The sequence below is a fragment of the Lonchura striata genome, chromosome 4 (genome assembly GCF_046129695.1).
Source record: "Lonchura striata isolate bLonStr1 chromosome 4, bLonStr1.mat, whole genome shotgun sequence".
Lineage (NCBI taxonomy): Eukaryota > Metazoa > Chordata > Aves > Passeriformes > Estrildidae > Lonchura > Lonchura striata.
In genome coordinates this window covers 26,029,849-26,046,549 of record NC_134606.1, presented here as the reverse complement: position 1 = coordinate 26,046,549, position 16,701 = coordinate 26,029,849, and the positions used below count along the sequence as shown (strand labels likewise).

At 36.8% G+C, this 16,701-nt stretch overlaps 1 protein-coding gene across 2 annotated transcripts in view; it reads left to right on the top strand.

Moving 5' to 3' along the window:
• Positions 1-16,701, top strand: part of FRYL (FRY like transcription coactivator) — a 159,528-nt gene that overhangs the window by 24,993 nt on the left and 117,834 nt on the right. The window lies entirely within an intron of this gene.

The following is a 16,701-nucleotide window of genomic DNA, read 5'->3' as shown; positions in this document are numbered from 1 at the left end:
ATTGTGGATAAAATACTGTGAACGAGATCATTTTAGGGAGACTTTTTTGCTTGATCTCCCTGCAGGAAGTGGTATTCTTTCAATATGTCCCTATGATAAGGTCAGAATTTTGTATTCATTTATAAGGAAAAAATTATGTAGATGTTTGTATTCATTTACAAGGGGAACTTGGACTAACCCGGGTATCTGGGGATTTTAATGCAGAATTGAATAGAAAAGACATTTTCAATCTATAAAGAACTTGAAAAAATATCTTAGGTGGCAGCTTTAATGAACTTGTACCAACTTTTTCAAGTTGTGGTATTCTGAACAACGTATGTGGCAGTTGAGTAAGACTGACAACTTAATCCAGTTGAGCAGCCCCTTGTCAGCATGTAACTGAAACTCTGAGACCTAAAACATGTTAGGCTGCATACCTTTCATAGACTGTTTTTTTCTTTTTAAGAGTTAAGCAGTAGTGAATTTCAGATTAAATACCTTCTTTTGAGGAATGTGCAGAAGTGTGCTATGCTTCATGTGTAGTTCAGGTAATTGTGTTGTATGCATTCAGCAATTTCTTGGACACCGTGCTACCTTCATAAAAATAACAGAATCATGCAGGCTGCCACTGAGATATTTGGAGCAAATATTTAGTGTATTTCCTCTGAGCAATGTGTACAGTCTTCAGTGGTAAATGAGGTAGGAATATTGCCTAGTACAGTGTCTGTTTATCTCCACTCTAATTGTAGAAAATAAAAGAATACTTTAAATCGAACAATGATATGTATTCCCAATTGGAGAAAGCCTTAAGGAGCATTCTTCTTCTATGATAATTTATTTGTTTTATCCTTGAGCTTTCTGCTCCAAATGCAAGTCATCTTTCTGGCTTCTTTAAGCTAAATATAAAACAACATTTAAACTTCCAGAAATAAAACAAAAAAAAAAATTCAGCTAAACCAAGCATGTATGGAGAAGTAGCCCTAGGGATAAAGTGGATGTTTGGACAAGAGACAGGTTATTTCTGTACTTGTAGTTTTCTGGAAGGTGGTGCAAATATTTTAAGTGGTAAAAATAGCACCAGAGTCTCTGCAAAACAGAATATAAATATTATAAAAGTTCGTATTTTTCTAGTCAGGGGCTAAAACTATGTGAGAATTGAATGGTGATGTTATACACCAGCTTTAAAAACAAAGTGCCTGGAACTTTCTGAATGGTGTTATCTTTCAAATACGGAGGAATGCTCCTCTCTGTGCACTTCATGAAAATGAAGAGCTATTGAACTCTGTCAGATGTGTGTTTGCAAATGTGTTGCAAATTTTCTTAGGGCTTAAAACTTTTGCAGTGCTAAATGGTGTCTCCTTGGCGTGCGGAGTTGGGCATGCATTGGTTAATATATAGGCTTGGTGGTGTTTGGTTTTCTTATCAGCCCGCACAGTTAAATGTCTTTAGAATCTGCCTTGGAGCAGCTGGCTGGCAGCTGACGCTGCTGTTGGCACCACCCAGGTTTAACATGACATCACCAGAAGAAGTCCACCTCTATGCTCAAGGAAGTTGATGTGGGAGCCACACTCTGTGAAGTGGAGCATAACTGCTGAGAACACAGAGGGCATGTAAAAATGGAATTCCTGAAAAAAATTGTTCCCACTGCTGCTTCTGGAGATGTTCTGGATGTTGGGAGTACAGCCCGTGAAAGCTCTCCAAGGCTGCTGAAGATGAGACGGGTCAGACTGTTTTCATTAGGACAGACAATAGATGAAGACGAGGGGACACATGTTTTACATCCTGATTACTGTATGTATCCATGTCATCAACCTGGTGGAAACTGATTGCTAAGCTCTTTCTTCAGATCATGATTATTTTGTTAAATTGACAAATTTGTTTATAAAAGGCCTTTTTGTCAGAGTTCGTATGACTATGGTGTCTTCAGCTTTAGAACTATTTTATCACTAATGCATTATCATTTGTTAGTGACTTATATGGAAGCAATTTTTCAGGATTTCTAATTTCAAGATTTCTTCATGTCTTTGCATGCCTTTGTGGCTTTTCCCCCTCCTTTTTCTGTAATAAGAATATGTTTAAGTTTTTAAACTGTAATGTACATGAAATTAGGCACTAAGTTGTCTAGACAAAAGTGTGCTACACAGAGCTCTGTGACTGCAGTGCAAGATGTGAGTTTTCTGTCATCTTTTCTCACCCTGTTTTTTTGATCCCCTAAGTTTTCAAAGGCTTTTCTTTTAAGAGTTTTTTTGTCTCAAAACAGTGTATGTTTCACTTTTTTAGTGTTTTGAAATTTTTTCATTTTTAGTAAACATAATATATAATAATATAATAATATTATAATATAATATTATAATATATTATAATATATATTATAATATAATTTATTATAATAAATATAATATATAAATAAGTCAAGTAAGATGATGGGTATTGTGTAGAGAATTTTTAACCTCAAGAACCATGGGTGAGCCTGGTTATATGATTTCTTTAAAAAAAAATACTGTGTGTTAGTGGCTAAATATTATTAGTGTGTTGTGCTAATAAAAAGTCGAATTAGTTCATGTTTCTTTTTCAGATAGTATAGCTGGGTGGTAATGGAAAATTCAGTTTTACTTTTTTTTCTTTTTGCCTTCAGCTAAAATAGTGCAGTCTTTAGCCTTTACGGTCTTGGATTCTGCTGGCTGTCAGATGCAGTTTTTGTTTGCCCTTCACTGTGTGGTTGGATATTTTCAAGAATTAGTACGGCTTTTAAATTTTTTTCCTTACCTGTAATTTTTTTCCCATCTACCTGAAGTGATGGGAGATGGAGATATTCATCTGTCTTACTGGGTGATGAACTTGCACCCTTAGGGAGTTAAGCCTGTGGTGGTGGTGGGAGAAAAGGATTTCCTTGGAAATCCTTCTTTTAGCCTTTCTGATTGCAACATGAACCACTTTTTTTGGTGCATCAGGTTGAGTAAAATAGGCAGCTGAGAAAATCAGGGACAGTTCTGATCTGTTAAACAAGTTGTTCCTGTACACAGCAAATTACAACAAGTTAATGTTCTAATGCTGTGGGTTATTGAAGGCTGCCTACAGAATAAAGTCTGTTATGGCTGCCTATATACTTCAAAACTGATCAGAAGCCCATGGTTTCTGATAGTGAAGGTATTTTAGCCTCATTTAACTTGGAATGCTGTACAACAGCCCTGGACTTTATAGTTGGATATCACTGTGACTTGCTCTGTATGTATATCTCACCAGTCTTGCTTTTATGCTATATTCTAATTTCTTTATAGCTCTCAACTTAAATAATATTTTTTCACATGTTCTAACTTCAGAAGAAATAGAATTGTCTTTGTGTCAGGTTAAAATAAAATGCTGTAGGCTGATTCAAGTTTGTAGACGAAACAGATATATTCATCTTTGTTCAGTGTTTTGTTGATAGTTTGAGCAAATGGGGATAATAAACTACTCTGACTGTTAAAGATGAATTTTCCTCTCTTGGTCCTTAAATATGTGCCAAATGGTGACTATAAGGAGTGATTTAGTGGAAACCAGCAATGCCTGACTAATATTGCTTAATAGCGTGATGTCATTATTTACGAAATGAAGACTTAGAGTCTGTTCTGGGATCATGCTTTTACAATAGCAGATAGTAGCTGAATCCTCTTTAAATTATCTGCTTATTTCTATTTTTGTATCTTGGTAATGGAATGAGCTGCTCTGCTGGAATAGAGCAAAAGAACTACTGTGTTTACCAGTTGGGTATGCTGCAGAAGTCAGGTGCTTACCAAACAGGTAATAAAACAATATAATTATTTGAAAAAATATTGTAAACATTTACTTGCTTATTGTTGGCAGATAAGGTTTTAATGCACCTCAGAATTTAATATAATGAAGCTGTTGAGGAACTCAATAGTTTTTTAAAGCTATGGTGGTTTGTCCTATTACTGTGTTTGAATTTGAGAGTGAGTGGTGTTTATTATTTTTTTTCTTTTCACTTTCTGTTCCTTATTGATGCTGTTTAAGATTTTTTTTTTGTGAGATTTTAGGTGAAATTCTGAGCCTGACAATTATTTTTAAGTATAACCATATTTTAGAAGTTTTCCAACAGACAGACCAAGCAAAAAAACCCACCAAAACTATTCCTGGCATTGAAATTCTAAAATATTATTTTTATAATATCAGCTAGTTGGGTTTGCATCTAGCTGACCTAAAATTTTTGAGAGAAATTCAGGTGGTGAAATTTTTTGTTGTTTGTTTTAAAAATACTTATCATAGCAGCTGTCAAAATATTTACTCAGTATATACTTTGTTTTAAGAGCTGAAAACAGGACCTTACAAATATATGCTCTGTGAGACATCTTTTTAAATATGTAGACTGTAAGATTAGTACAATTATAGAAGAAAACCACAACTGACTTGTTTGAACGATTTGTACGGGACTGTATGCATCACAATGATAAATAGAGGTTAGTAAAAGAGTAAAAGAGCAGGAAGGTTTTTCTTAAATTTTCTGTAGCATTTAAGAGTGGACATGTTCTCAGTTGTAAAAATTTGTTTCAAAAAAATGTACAATCCAAATGAAGCATGCAAAGTTGAGCATGGCAGATTCAGATTGTGGTGTTAAAGGAGGGTAATGCCACCACTGCCGTGTGTGAGCTGGCAAATGGCAGCTGTACCTGTGCCGTGTGAAATGTGCCTTCCTGTTGCAGCTCTGTGCTTTCGTTGTGTTACAAGGCAGGGTAGCCAATACTGTGGAACTGTTGTAATGGCCAGCTGTGTAAGTCAACACTGCAAGAATTGTAGAAGAGATGTTAATTTTATCAGTGATGTGAGTATTCTCACTGCTTACAGCACCCATGTTTTTTCTGTGTATGGAAAACATGCTTCACTTCAAGTGCTTCTGCTAGGAGAGTAAAAAGACACCAACTTTGGTGGTAAAGTAATGGAGCCGGAGCCGTGGCTGCCTCAGGGGTTAACAACCGGGCTGGATACACATAAAGTACCTGTGAGCACTGTGTCCCTATATTATCAGCAGCTCTGCAGGGCATATTCACCTCCCAGTTGCATCTCTAATCAGCCCTGTGCAGCAAAGGATGACCTGGAGCTTGGTGTTCATACATGAAATACAAGTCAGTTTCTGTGCGCAAGTACAGGGTTTTGGTTAGAAAAGACTGGGAGGGGTTGATGTGCAGCTAAGTCCCATGGCTTCCCCCCACAATCTCTGCTCGCTTGCGTTTAAAGACTGTTCCATAATACTGTTTGGGATCCAGAATACTCTTTACATAAAAGCCTCTAACCTCTTTCCTTGTTTTCTTATCACTACAGATAACATTGTTTTGCTTGAGTAATGCCCCAGGAAATTGTTCTGGGTATATTTTCCATAAGAAAAAATAAGGGAACCTCTCCTAAGGGCCTTTGGAATCTGTGCTTGAAGCTCTTTGCAACAGAGGGGAGGGAAAGGAGATTTTGGGTTGATTTTTGAGTGCAGTTTTACAAGCGGATCAGGCTGATCTAACAGTTTGCCATCAATGAAAAGGGCAATCTCACTCACAGCTGTGCAGCCTTCCCCATCTTCTCCTGAGTTCTGGTGTGGCTTTTCCCTGAGCTGATTATTTTCACAAAGCCAACGGAAAATGTTCCAATGTATTAGGGGCACTTTTTGAAATGAATCGGCAAGGGGAATCAATGTGCTGAAAAGGCCTTTTGGGTCAGTAGTGGGGACAGCATTAAATATCTCACCATCACCAAAAGTAGCAGTCACCTTTTGGATATCCTCTGTTTTAATTGATTTATGGAAAATGAACTCTTAAATATTTTAGATAAATGGAAAAACAAGCATCTCGCCAGAGTTTTATTTTAGGTGCAGGCATGATAGGTTTTATTATTACTGCTTATAAGCAGATAAAATGACCACTGGGTAAATGTCTCTTAAGTAAGGCATTAGCTTAAGATGGAGTCAATAAAGAACTGAAATAAGGTCCAGCAAATATTTTTAAAAGTAAGCTCAAGTGCAAAGAGATACGCCTCTGACTTCTTTATTTTACCATTAATACAGAAAGTCAACTGTAGGTGTGCTTAATTGTCAGACACATCTCAAATATAATTTCTTTTTTATTGAAGATCTGATTTTTTAAAATTGCATACTTGACTATATACCTAATATATTTTTGCTGTAGTTTTTCTCTGGGTTTCTTCTGAAGAATGTGTGCAGAAATTTACAATGAATATATTGTAGTCAAGTGGTGAAGTAATTGAAATTCAGTGCTTCATACAAGGTGTGTATCAGTACAAGTCAAGGGTGGATCTAGAAGTATTTCTTCATACTTAACAGATACTCATGTGGGTTATATTGATATACATGTGTGGAATATATGTATATAGTGAGGAGATAATTTACTTGTTTTCCTCTGACACATGGTGAAGAGAGCTTATCAATTTTTTTATTGCTATTGGTCACTTACTAGATTATCTTTGTATCGAATTTGCAGGGTCTGTTTATGCATCTTCTGGACTTCAAACACTTTAAAGGTTTTCTCATACATGGTGTTACTATGAGCTTTCAGGTGACAGCTGAATCAGTGTAATGGCTCAGTGTTGTGGACAGATGTACCCTTCCACCTGTGTAGTTGTCTTGTGTATTCATTTTTGGTATTCCTGCTGCATGTCTATTTTTGGTGAGACTATTGTACTTGCTAAACCAGAGGAAACTCCCCTTCCCTTTCAATACCAGTGGATAGGCAGCAAACTGGACCACTATGAGAAGTAACCAACAGCAAGTTTTGGAAGTGAATGTCAGTAAACCTGCTGTTTGGACTTTGTTTTTCTGTTCTTTTGACATTCATTGAAATGTTATCTTTAGGCTAATTCTTTGAAATAATGCAGATAAAATTTAGTGGGAGGATTGTAAATTAAATAAATATCTCTTTACCTTTCCAATCTACAATTATTTTAAGGTAGTTGAGAGAGGGACAAAATAAAGCTTTTAACTTGAAGGAGAGGGAGACACGATACGTATGGGAGATGTGAGAAAACTTAAACATAGACAGAAAAACAAGTTTTCTAGAAGATTCTACAAAAGCTGATTGAGGAGATTTGTTAAGTGCTGAATTCAACAAGATGTGGAGAAACTTGTTGCAAAAATATCTACTACTGTAAAACTGTACTATCTATGATATACTGGTAATAGAAGAACAAAAATACTCTTTTAAATTTGTGTCTAAGGTGTCCACAGGCCTTAGAAGTGACATTTTGAGAGAGACAGAATAGTTTAGCGTGTTGTTCCTGTTTTGCATTATGCTGTAAATATCTTGCACATAGAACAGATTTTAAAACTTACTCTGCTATCAATAATGTGTGTTAGTGATCCCAAGGTAGAGTATATAAAAGGCTGGATAGCATTTAAAATAAAAGTATCAGCTTATTTTTAAGGCTCTGTTTTCTTTGAAGTAAAAATTGACCTATGGGCTAAAAAAATCCCAACTAATATCCTCCTAATGTTCAAGAATGTATTTGAAAGGTTAGTACAGTACTTGCTAGCAGCATTAATTCAGCAACTGCATATGAAGATGCTACACTTGTGATACCAGCAATTCAGATTAAAGTTACAGAAAGATAAGAATTGGAACATTGTGAAACAGTTTTTCAATTATCACTTGAAAAAGAAGTCTGTTTCAAGTGAAAAAAATTTAGCTTACAGGTACCTGCACCACCTGAGATGGGATTGAGGCCTGTTCTCAGCTGCACACCCCACACTCACAGTCAGACAAGGTTTCCCTGTAGGCGCTATCCCAGGGTTCCCACAGCAGAGTTTCAGACTAGTCGTAATCTCCTTTAGGTGTGGTTTTTCTGTTTCTAATGAAAATGTGAATTTTAAGTGGAAGAGTCAGATATGGTATTTTTCAGTAATTGATATTTTTGGTGACTACTAATAGTTTCTGTTGCTTGCTTTGTTAACTGTTTTCTGTCTTAGTTTTGTAACCTTTTGTGTTTCTAGATGCTTTTGTTCTAAGCTCTTCAATAATAGGATGATTCTTACCCTTTTGATTTCTAACTTTATGTGTGTTCCCCATACCATGTGGATCCAAACTGAGGGGGAAAAGGCTGCTATTTCAACTATTTCCTCTTAATCAAGGGCTACTTTGGAAAACCTTTCCATTTTCAGTAAATGTCATTTTTTGTGTCTCTGCCTTAGCACTGAATAGCCTTTAGTTGCTGTTCAAGTAAGAATATGTTCTCTCAGGTAGTGAGTGCTATTGAAGAGTAGCTTTGATTAGTGTTAGTTGGTTGTTTTAGTCGACATGTATCCTCTTGTTCTCCAGCCAAGTTCCAGAAGGTCCCTTCAAGCAAGGACCCACCCTCCCAGACAGGAGGGTTCTTGATTCTTGCTTGTATTTATTTAGAAAATAAGGATTTTGTTATGAAAAATCCAAATGCACTACTGTTTAGAAGAGACGGGTAAAACTTTCAGAAAGCCATGTCATTTTACCAGTGGAACCTTCTGAAGAGATTAAGTTTCTATCTGCAGCAGTTTTTCTCGACATGCTCTGGATGTTTAGGACTTGGTGTATCCTCACTTCATGAGCTGTGCAATATGCCTTTCTAGGTCAATACTACATAAATAATAACAGCTCTTTAGGTAATTAGTCCAAAGAGGTCTGTAGTGACAGGCATGTTGTGGACCCTGATTGCTTGGGATACTTTCAGTGCTCATTGATAAGACCAGTATGGCAATATAAGCTTCAGATATTTGACATCAGGATGCTGTTGCATGGTCATATTAGAGATGGACTCAAAACTGGCTAGTGTCACTTGGCATCTCTTAAAAAAATGCACTGGTGTGAGCTTTGTCTAAGTTACTTCTTTGAGAGGATGACTTGCTGAAGGAAGGATATTTTTAATTTCAAAATATTTTCTAAATTAAAACAGAAAGCCAGTAATACATGTGAAAGAAACTCAAAACTTGTATAAAAATATTGTATTTATCTGGTATGTTGTTTTCAGTTTATTAGAGTTAGTTTAAAACTGTTTTTCCTTTGTTGATTGGGATTTCCATAAATTCCTGTTTCATGGAAGGAGCCGTGCAGAGCGGAGTAGGTTAATTTGCCCAGATATTGAGGAAGCTATAGACATTTATAGGTCCATTGTATGTTTGGATAATTAACATGTTGATATCAGTTACTGGGAGAAATGAAGAGTATGCAAATGCTCTATCAATAGATAATATGACTAACAAATAGGGAGAGCCAGTTGAATGAACAGAAGAAGCTAAAGCACATTGTCCATTTTATGTGAACACGTTTTTACCACCTGATTTCAGCTGTTTCTTTTTCAGTCATTAGCAGGGCTTGAAGTGGTGACACCTTGGCTCTCGTTTGATGTGCTGTGCCCTGTGTAGGTGTGTGGATGCAGAGCTGCCTGCCATGGTTCAGGCGGAGTGCTGGGCTTTGTAGCTGCTGCCCTGTGTGCAGCTGCTGGCAGAGGCTCTTTTGTAGTCCACCAGCTAAGGCACTTTAAGGAACTTTGTGTTGTGGACTATTGGCACAGCTTCCAGACAAACATAGCCTTGTAAAGTTTTAGTGTGTGTTGGGTGTTTAGTATCTAACTGTTGCATTTATCTGCCCTTGGGTTTGTTACTACTTCTGATTCTTCCCCCTTTCTGATTTTTGTATTTCTTTTCTTTCTTTAATGTAACAGCACGCTTGCTCATGATAAAGGTTCAGAAAAGAAACTCATATGAATTATTTTATTTCTGATTTGCAACACAGTGTATATTTTATCTTTTAATTACCTTTTTAAATCTTAAAAGCATGTCTATTTTTTGCTTGCACTTCAGGTTCCTACAAGAATAAGTTTTTCACAGAGATTGGAGACCTGCAAAATTCAGCATTAAAAACACTTAATTGTTTAAATCCTGGTAACTAAAGCAGTAAAAAAAAGGCACTGTAAATATTTGCTGACTTTGGAGTAAAGAAGTATGCCAGTTTAGTTAAACTATGAAGAATGCAATGTTAATGTAATTACTCCATTTATTTCTCATATTGGGTGGTGGAGCTCCATATGCTTCTGCCCTGTGTAACTGAAACATCAGGAAAGGCAGTTTCAGGAGTTTCAAGAGAAAATTGGCTGTCCATGCCTTGCTCCTTCTTGCTTTTCTTTTCCTGACTCTCAAGTACAACTGTCTAAGTCCTTATACTATTTGTGCTGAGCTGCTGCCTATATAGGGATTGAAGCCATGGTGGAGTAAGTTGGTAGGCTTGTGATTGTGAGGAGGTTTTACAGAGACACCTGTAGTACTTCCCTCTTGTCCCACGATGCCATTGCCCATCCCTCTGCCTACTAAGTGCCCTGTGGCAGAGGTGGCTGAACAAGATATGTATCTGCTTTTGCAGGGCTCTACAGCGTTTAGTGTATGAACAGCAGTGGACTGCAGTGGCTCAGGGCAAACACTCAGCTTTGCTTATGGCAGAGGCAGGAAGCAAGGAGGCAAGGGCAAGCACATACACAAGGATCTTCAGCTGCTCTGCGAGTTTGGTGATAATCTGCATCCAAGAATATTTTCTGCCCAAGTACTATTTTGCTCATGAGGCTTAATAGATTGCAGCTTCTGTACTGAGTTTATCCCTATAGGTACCTATTTTCTTTAACTTTTTCTTCTTTAAAGCTTTCCCAGATGAATCATAAACTCTCAGTGGTTTTTTTCCCCCCAATGCTCTCTATAGGGATGTAATAACTGATCCTTGCATAATGTAAATATGATGTTTCCCATCAAAGTGGCACAGACATCCAGCAGCTTGGGAGGAACAACAAAAATAGAAACATAACTGATTTGTAGCAGTTGTCTTGAGGCCTTGTAGGGTAACAGAGTTAAGCCATTCCTTGCTCTATCAATTTAAACGCCCAGCAACTAAGCAGGGATTTTCTGTGTAGCTCCAGAACTGTTTCCAGGATCCATTTAAAAGATTGGTGAAAACTGGGGGCTGCTTCCCCAAACCCAGTGCATTTTTATGTTTGTGCTGAAGTGCAGTGAGGAGGCTGACACGCTACAGAATTGGACAGATCACACCTTAAGGCAGTTGTTTCAGGTTGTCTGACATTGAACCATCCTAATTGGGTTTTATACCTATAATTTTTATTTTCAGTCATTGAAAATTGAAATTTAGCATCTGAGAAGGGAATAAATCACTGTGTTTTCCAGAATTTTAATAACAGTGCTGCTTGTGACAATTGAGAAACTTGGATTTGTCAGACTTACGAGGTGTGGTAGCAACTTTAGGCTTGGGTATCACTTTACCTGCCTCATTTTGTCTTGGAGGAAGATTGGTTAAATATAATCTCAGAACGGCCTATTGCAGTTTTTGAAATGTTTCACCTTTTTATTACTGATTTGTTTCCTTGTAGTCTTACAGTCTTTGCTGATTTGGAAAGCTAGATTTTCAGGAAGAACTGAATATCTGTTTAGTATAAACTCTTACAAAACATAAGGCTGTTGTTAAACTACCTTGAAAATGATTTGATTTTTTGGGGTTTGATTACTCTTGAAGGTTGTGAGGGATTCTTTTCCTTTATTTTTTTTCCATTTATGGCAGATTTACTATTCAGTCTGGATATTGTTAACTTAACGAAAAGTTAAATATTAACTGTATCCTCTTTGATCCTACTCAAAGACGGTGTTCTGCAAGAAGGCTGTGCATATGCATCTTCAGTGTCCATCCAGAGCTAGCTGGAAAGTTCATAATTTTCTTTAAAATGGGAAATATTATTTGTACTTCTGAATACATTTTCTCTAGTCTTTATCATCCTGAGGATGAATGTAGTAGGTCTGAAAACTGTAAAGAAACTTCTGGAAGCAAGAGTAGCTGCATGTTTTTTTGTAACTGAAAAGAATGCCTTTAGCTTTGGTTTTTAATTGAGTGTTAATGCCTGAATGCTTTGTTCAAAATAATCTAAATTATTTTGCAGAAAAATCATATTCTGTTATCGTGGCCGTGCCATTACAAAAAAGCAAGAGCTGCACTGGGTGTTTGAGGGAGGGGAGGTAGTGTGTTACTATTATGCTCCTAGAGAAATGAAGCTATTATACAACTGGGGAATAATGCTTCAAATGAAGAGGGGGAAAAAAGCAAATGAAGCTAAAAATCTGTAATGCTCCCTGTAAAACACAAATTAATGACTTATAAAGTGTTACTTCTTTGCCATTTAAAAACAAACTTTTTGAAGCTAAATATTGCTCTTTTAAGATAATAAATACATCAGTGTCTTCAGTCATGAAACCCCTCTTACCTTTTCACCCTGTAGAAGTGAAGCACAAATATGGTAGATCTCTGGCAGTTACTGCAGCAGCAGGATTATGCATGTGACACTTCATGTACATTGTTCACAATAGTTGCCAGCAATGTTTCTGGGCATCTCCAAGAAAATGGCATGATGTTACTTGAATTAAAGCAAAGCTGTGCAAATAGCCTTTGTGTACACATTTCTGGTAAAGGTATTGATCCTGCTATGGATAATGGTGCTTTCAGAAATATTTTTATTAAATATCTAATGCTGCAAATAAAGAAAAGTTCTGTTACCTGTACTATCTACAGTGCTAAAGTTTCTGATCTCTTACATTGCTTAAACATTAAAACACTCAAGGCAAATCTTGCTTGTCCTGTGACTGGACATACTGTACATGTATTGAAAATTCCATCTAAAAGGTATGTGTGGAAATGCTGAGTGGGCTTTGCTTGTACAGGTCAAGCGTGCTGTGGATGAATGGCCAGTCTAATGCTTCCTGGGGCAGCTGGGCTTACAGTGTGTGAATCTGGTAATGTATCAGTCTATTTCCAGCCTGGAGTCTGCTGACTTAGGTCACTGAAGCAGCTTGAGTGATTTGCTTCTGGCCATCCTCTTTACTAGAAGTTTTCCATACCAGAGCAGGAAGCATGGTGTGGACTGGGTTCTTGGATAAATCATTTTAGTAGAGTACAAACAGCTTGTATCTGCAGATTGAGCACTTCTGCTTTACTGCACCTACAGTCCAATTCTTGTTGTGTTCTTTTAAGAGCTTGCTGATACTAGTGTGCTTATTCATGCATACCTCACCTTGACTCTTGAGAAAGTCTCAAAAAATGACTTTAGAGTAATCTGCTCCCTTTAGAAGAGAAATGGATCTAGAATCTAAAGGTACACAAATACTGGGATCAGTATATAAACTGTGTATTTATTAGAATTTTGTAATGTTCAGACTATTTATAAAAGTATTCACAGATCCTCAATTTCATATTTTCTTTTTGGATGTTTTTCTTACGTGAACCACCTCCAGATGAAAGCTATTTGCTTATATTTAAATGCAAGTGCTTTATTTTCCATTTTATCTAAAATACTAAAATCTTATGGAAGACTTCTAAGTACTCAAAATGATAGGTACTTTCCAGAAGACTCTTTCATTTTCCTCTCTGAGAATGAGGAAGTGGAAAAAAAATCCATGTTGTAAATTACATTTTTCTAACACTGTTCTAAGAAATACATGGTGTTGATATCTTGTAACTCTGCATGAGTTTCTTTGGGCTTTTCTCAGAGAATTAGTCTTGTCTGTGCTTGTCTGAGATTCAGAGGCTTGTAATCCATAGTTTTTCTTTCCTGCTTTTACTTACTTGTGTTTTGATTAAAAATAAAAGATTACATTTTAAACTTTATGGTTTATACTGAAATCTTCCATTGAGTCTAATATTTGGTAGGTTGTTTCATTAACTCTTTTCAAAGGAAAACCAAAACCCAAAAAGTCTGATATGGCAGGAATTGTTATTAACACACCTTTGGTTGTAAAGCAGTTAAATTGAGTTGTGAGGAAGAAGAATTGTTGGAAGGCTTGTGCACGGTTGTACAATAATATAACTACTGTGACACTTATGTTGTATGATAGGTCTAAGATACTGACAGACCCATTACTCTACTTGTGAAATGGACTTGTACTGCTAATTTTTTTACCTTCCTTGGGGGATGGGGAGGGCTGTGAAAATACTTGGTGTAAGCCATTTTTAAGTCTAATAAATTAGTGATGTCCATTTAGTCAAAGTTGCTCTGTCTGCTCATGTATATATTCATGTATGTATGTATGCAGGTAGTATTAAAAGAACATATTCCTTTTCAAAATATTTTTGTTTCTAATACTATATATTCCTAGCCTTCAATGCATATACTGAAATCCTTAGAAGGAGAAGCTTGTACTCTTGGTACATACAGTTTTAATTTCTTAGAAGTTGTTAATGGACTAATATTTTTTCTATTAATAATTTAAAATTAAAATTGCTAACATGCTTGAGGAAGCCCAGTTGATGGTGATTATTAGTTGATACTATGAATAAATAACAGTGCTACAAAATCTCAGATGCTGTGGTGAAAGGCCATGTAACTTCCTTGGGCAAATGCCTCAATGTCATAAATAAATGCAAATCTTGAAAAATATTTCCTAATAATAATTTAATTTTGAAATGATACTTTACAGAAATACTGACAACTTCTCTGAAAGTTGAAAGTCTTCTTAACAGGATTCCAGAAGGTGGAACATGGAGACTAGTATTTTTGTGGGGTTACTTTAGTATATCTCCAAGAGTTTCTGGGATGATTGTATTTAGTAAGTTTTTGGCACTAATAACTTCAAGAATAAAAGCTGAGGGAGAAAAAAGGGCAACTACAAAGAATCCAAAGTGTATTTTAAAAAGTCATTATTTTTGAGGTGCTGAGAGAGTTGGCTCATGATTTTGGAATGCACACTGGTAACAACGATTCCTTTGAAGAAGTCTCTGTAGCCAGTGTTAAAGTAGTCAGAGACCAACCATAATTAATACAGTCTTTCAAATTAGTGGTGAAATTCATCAACTGGTTGCAAAATCTGACCTTTATCTCGTACTCATAACAAAATACCTCTGTTATGTCTTATTTAGTAAGAGGAAAAAGGAATGCTTGCAGTGTAACTTTGAATGTATTTATAAAAGGAGTGATGAAAAGGAATTTGAGGTAATGCTACCTACTGTATGCTGCCTTTGAGGTAATACACCTACTGTGTAGGCAGTACTACCTGAAACAGGCTTATGCAAGAAAGTTTAATGCAAGGTCCCAAAGAGTTACTCTGTGGATGAATGTTCTGCTGTACCCCATTTGGGAAGAAAAAAGTACTATTTTGATACAGGTGGCAATTTAGGATCTAATTTTAGAAAAATATTTTTTGCACGAGGAAATGGGATTATTTTTAATCCGTGAAAGCTGAATTATATTACTGGTCTCTTTTAATAAACCTGTTCATCTCCTAAATGACAGCAGCTGGTGCTTGAACCAGCCTACTGCAGTGACAGGCTTGTCCCACTCTTTCTTCAATGTCCTTCTGCTGCTGTGTTAGACCTGTCATTTAGAACCACTTAGTTTTACATCAACTGGTTTGTGTTACCTGTCTGTTAGTGATAGTTCTTTTGTCTATGTGGAGTGAAGGATATAAATTAAAAAAGCCCCAAACAAAACCAAACCCACAAATAAACCCCAAACCTAAAAGTATTTGATGTGCACTGTTCTTTAATCTTTCAGATATTTCTAATTTGTCTGAGGACACAGGTATTCTTCCTCATGGCTTGTTTACTCCTGGTACAGTATGGGCAGCACTTTTGAAACTGGATTTAAAAAAAAATCACCTTAAAGCAGATTTATCAAGTCTACCTTGGATCCACATGCTTTTTTGGTTCATCTGTATGGTGTGGGTCAAGTTATAATTTAAGTAGACATAGTTAAATTGCTGTTGGCAGCCACTGCTACAATAATCTCAGTGTCCAGTTCTCTCAGTTTCTGTTACTTGACCCAGGGGTAGTGTTACACATGTACTTTGGTGGCAGTTATGGAAACAAGCATTACTTTCTCCATTTCTTCTTGTCAGAAGAAGTCTTTGTGAAATTTTTGAAGTGTCCAATAAAATTTTGAGACACTTTCAGGTGTATTTTGATTTGTGTAAAGATGACACGTCAAGCTGACAGAGAACCACCAACTTTTGGTTGTACCTGGTAGCGTGGAGGTGAAGGAGGTTTATCTGAAACCCTGTGCTGAAGTGGGCAAAGGCTATTGGTAAAGTATCTTGCTTTATCCCAAAGAATGACATTAAAACCTTAGTGCTACCTAAGGCAGTGGTGGATTGCATCCCTAGGAACCCAGAACTGTAACTTCTAAGAGACTTTCCATTGTGGTGTTTCAGATGATACTCAGTTTTCAGATAATTTTACTGTGAGTAAACGATCAGAAATACCAATATTGTGTCAAGTCCTTTAGAAGACACTAAGAAAAAAACCAAAACCAAACAAACCCCAGCTCAAGTCCTTTAAAAGACATTAAGGAAAAAAACCACCACTAAACAAACTCTAAAGAGCTAGTAGAATCATAAAAGGATTTGGGTTGGAAGGGGCCTTAAAGCTAGTCTAGTTGCAGCCTCCTGCAATAGCAGGGACACCTTCACTACACCGGGTTGCTCAGAGCTTCATCCAGCCTGGCCTTGAACTCTTCCGGGGGTGGGACATCCAGACCTGCCGCTGGCTGTAGTTCTCTTGCAGGCATCCACCGCGGGAATACTTACGGCTTTCCTGCCCTCCACTGTGTTTGTTTTTCACATTTGTGATTTCCCGACCTCCCTACCGCCACCCCCCCTTTGATTTTGACGATCTTTTAGTGTAGACGTCTTGATTGGCTTTTGGCACTGTGCAGAGCAACGCTGGGCAGTTT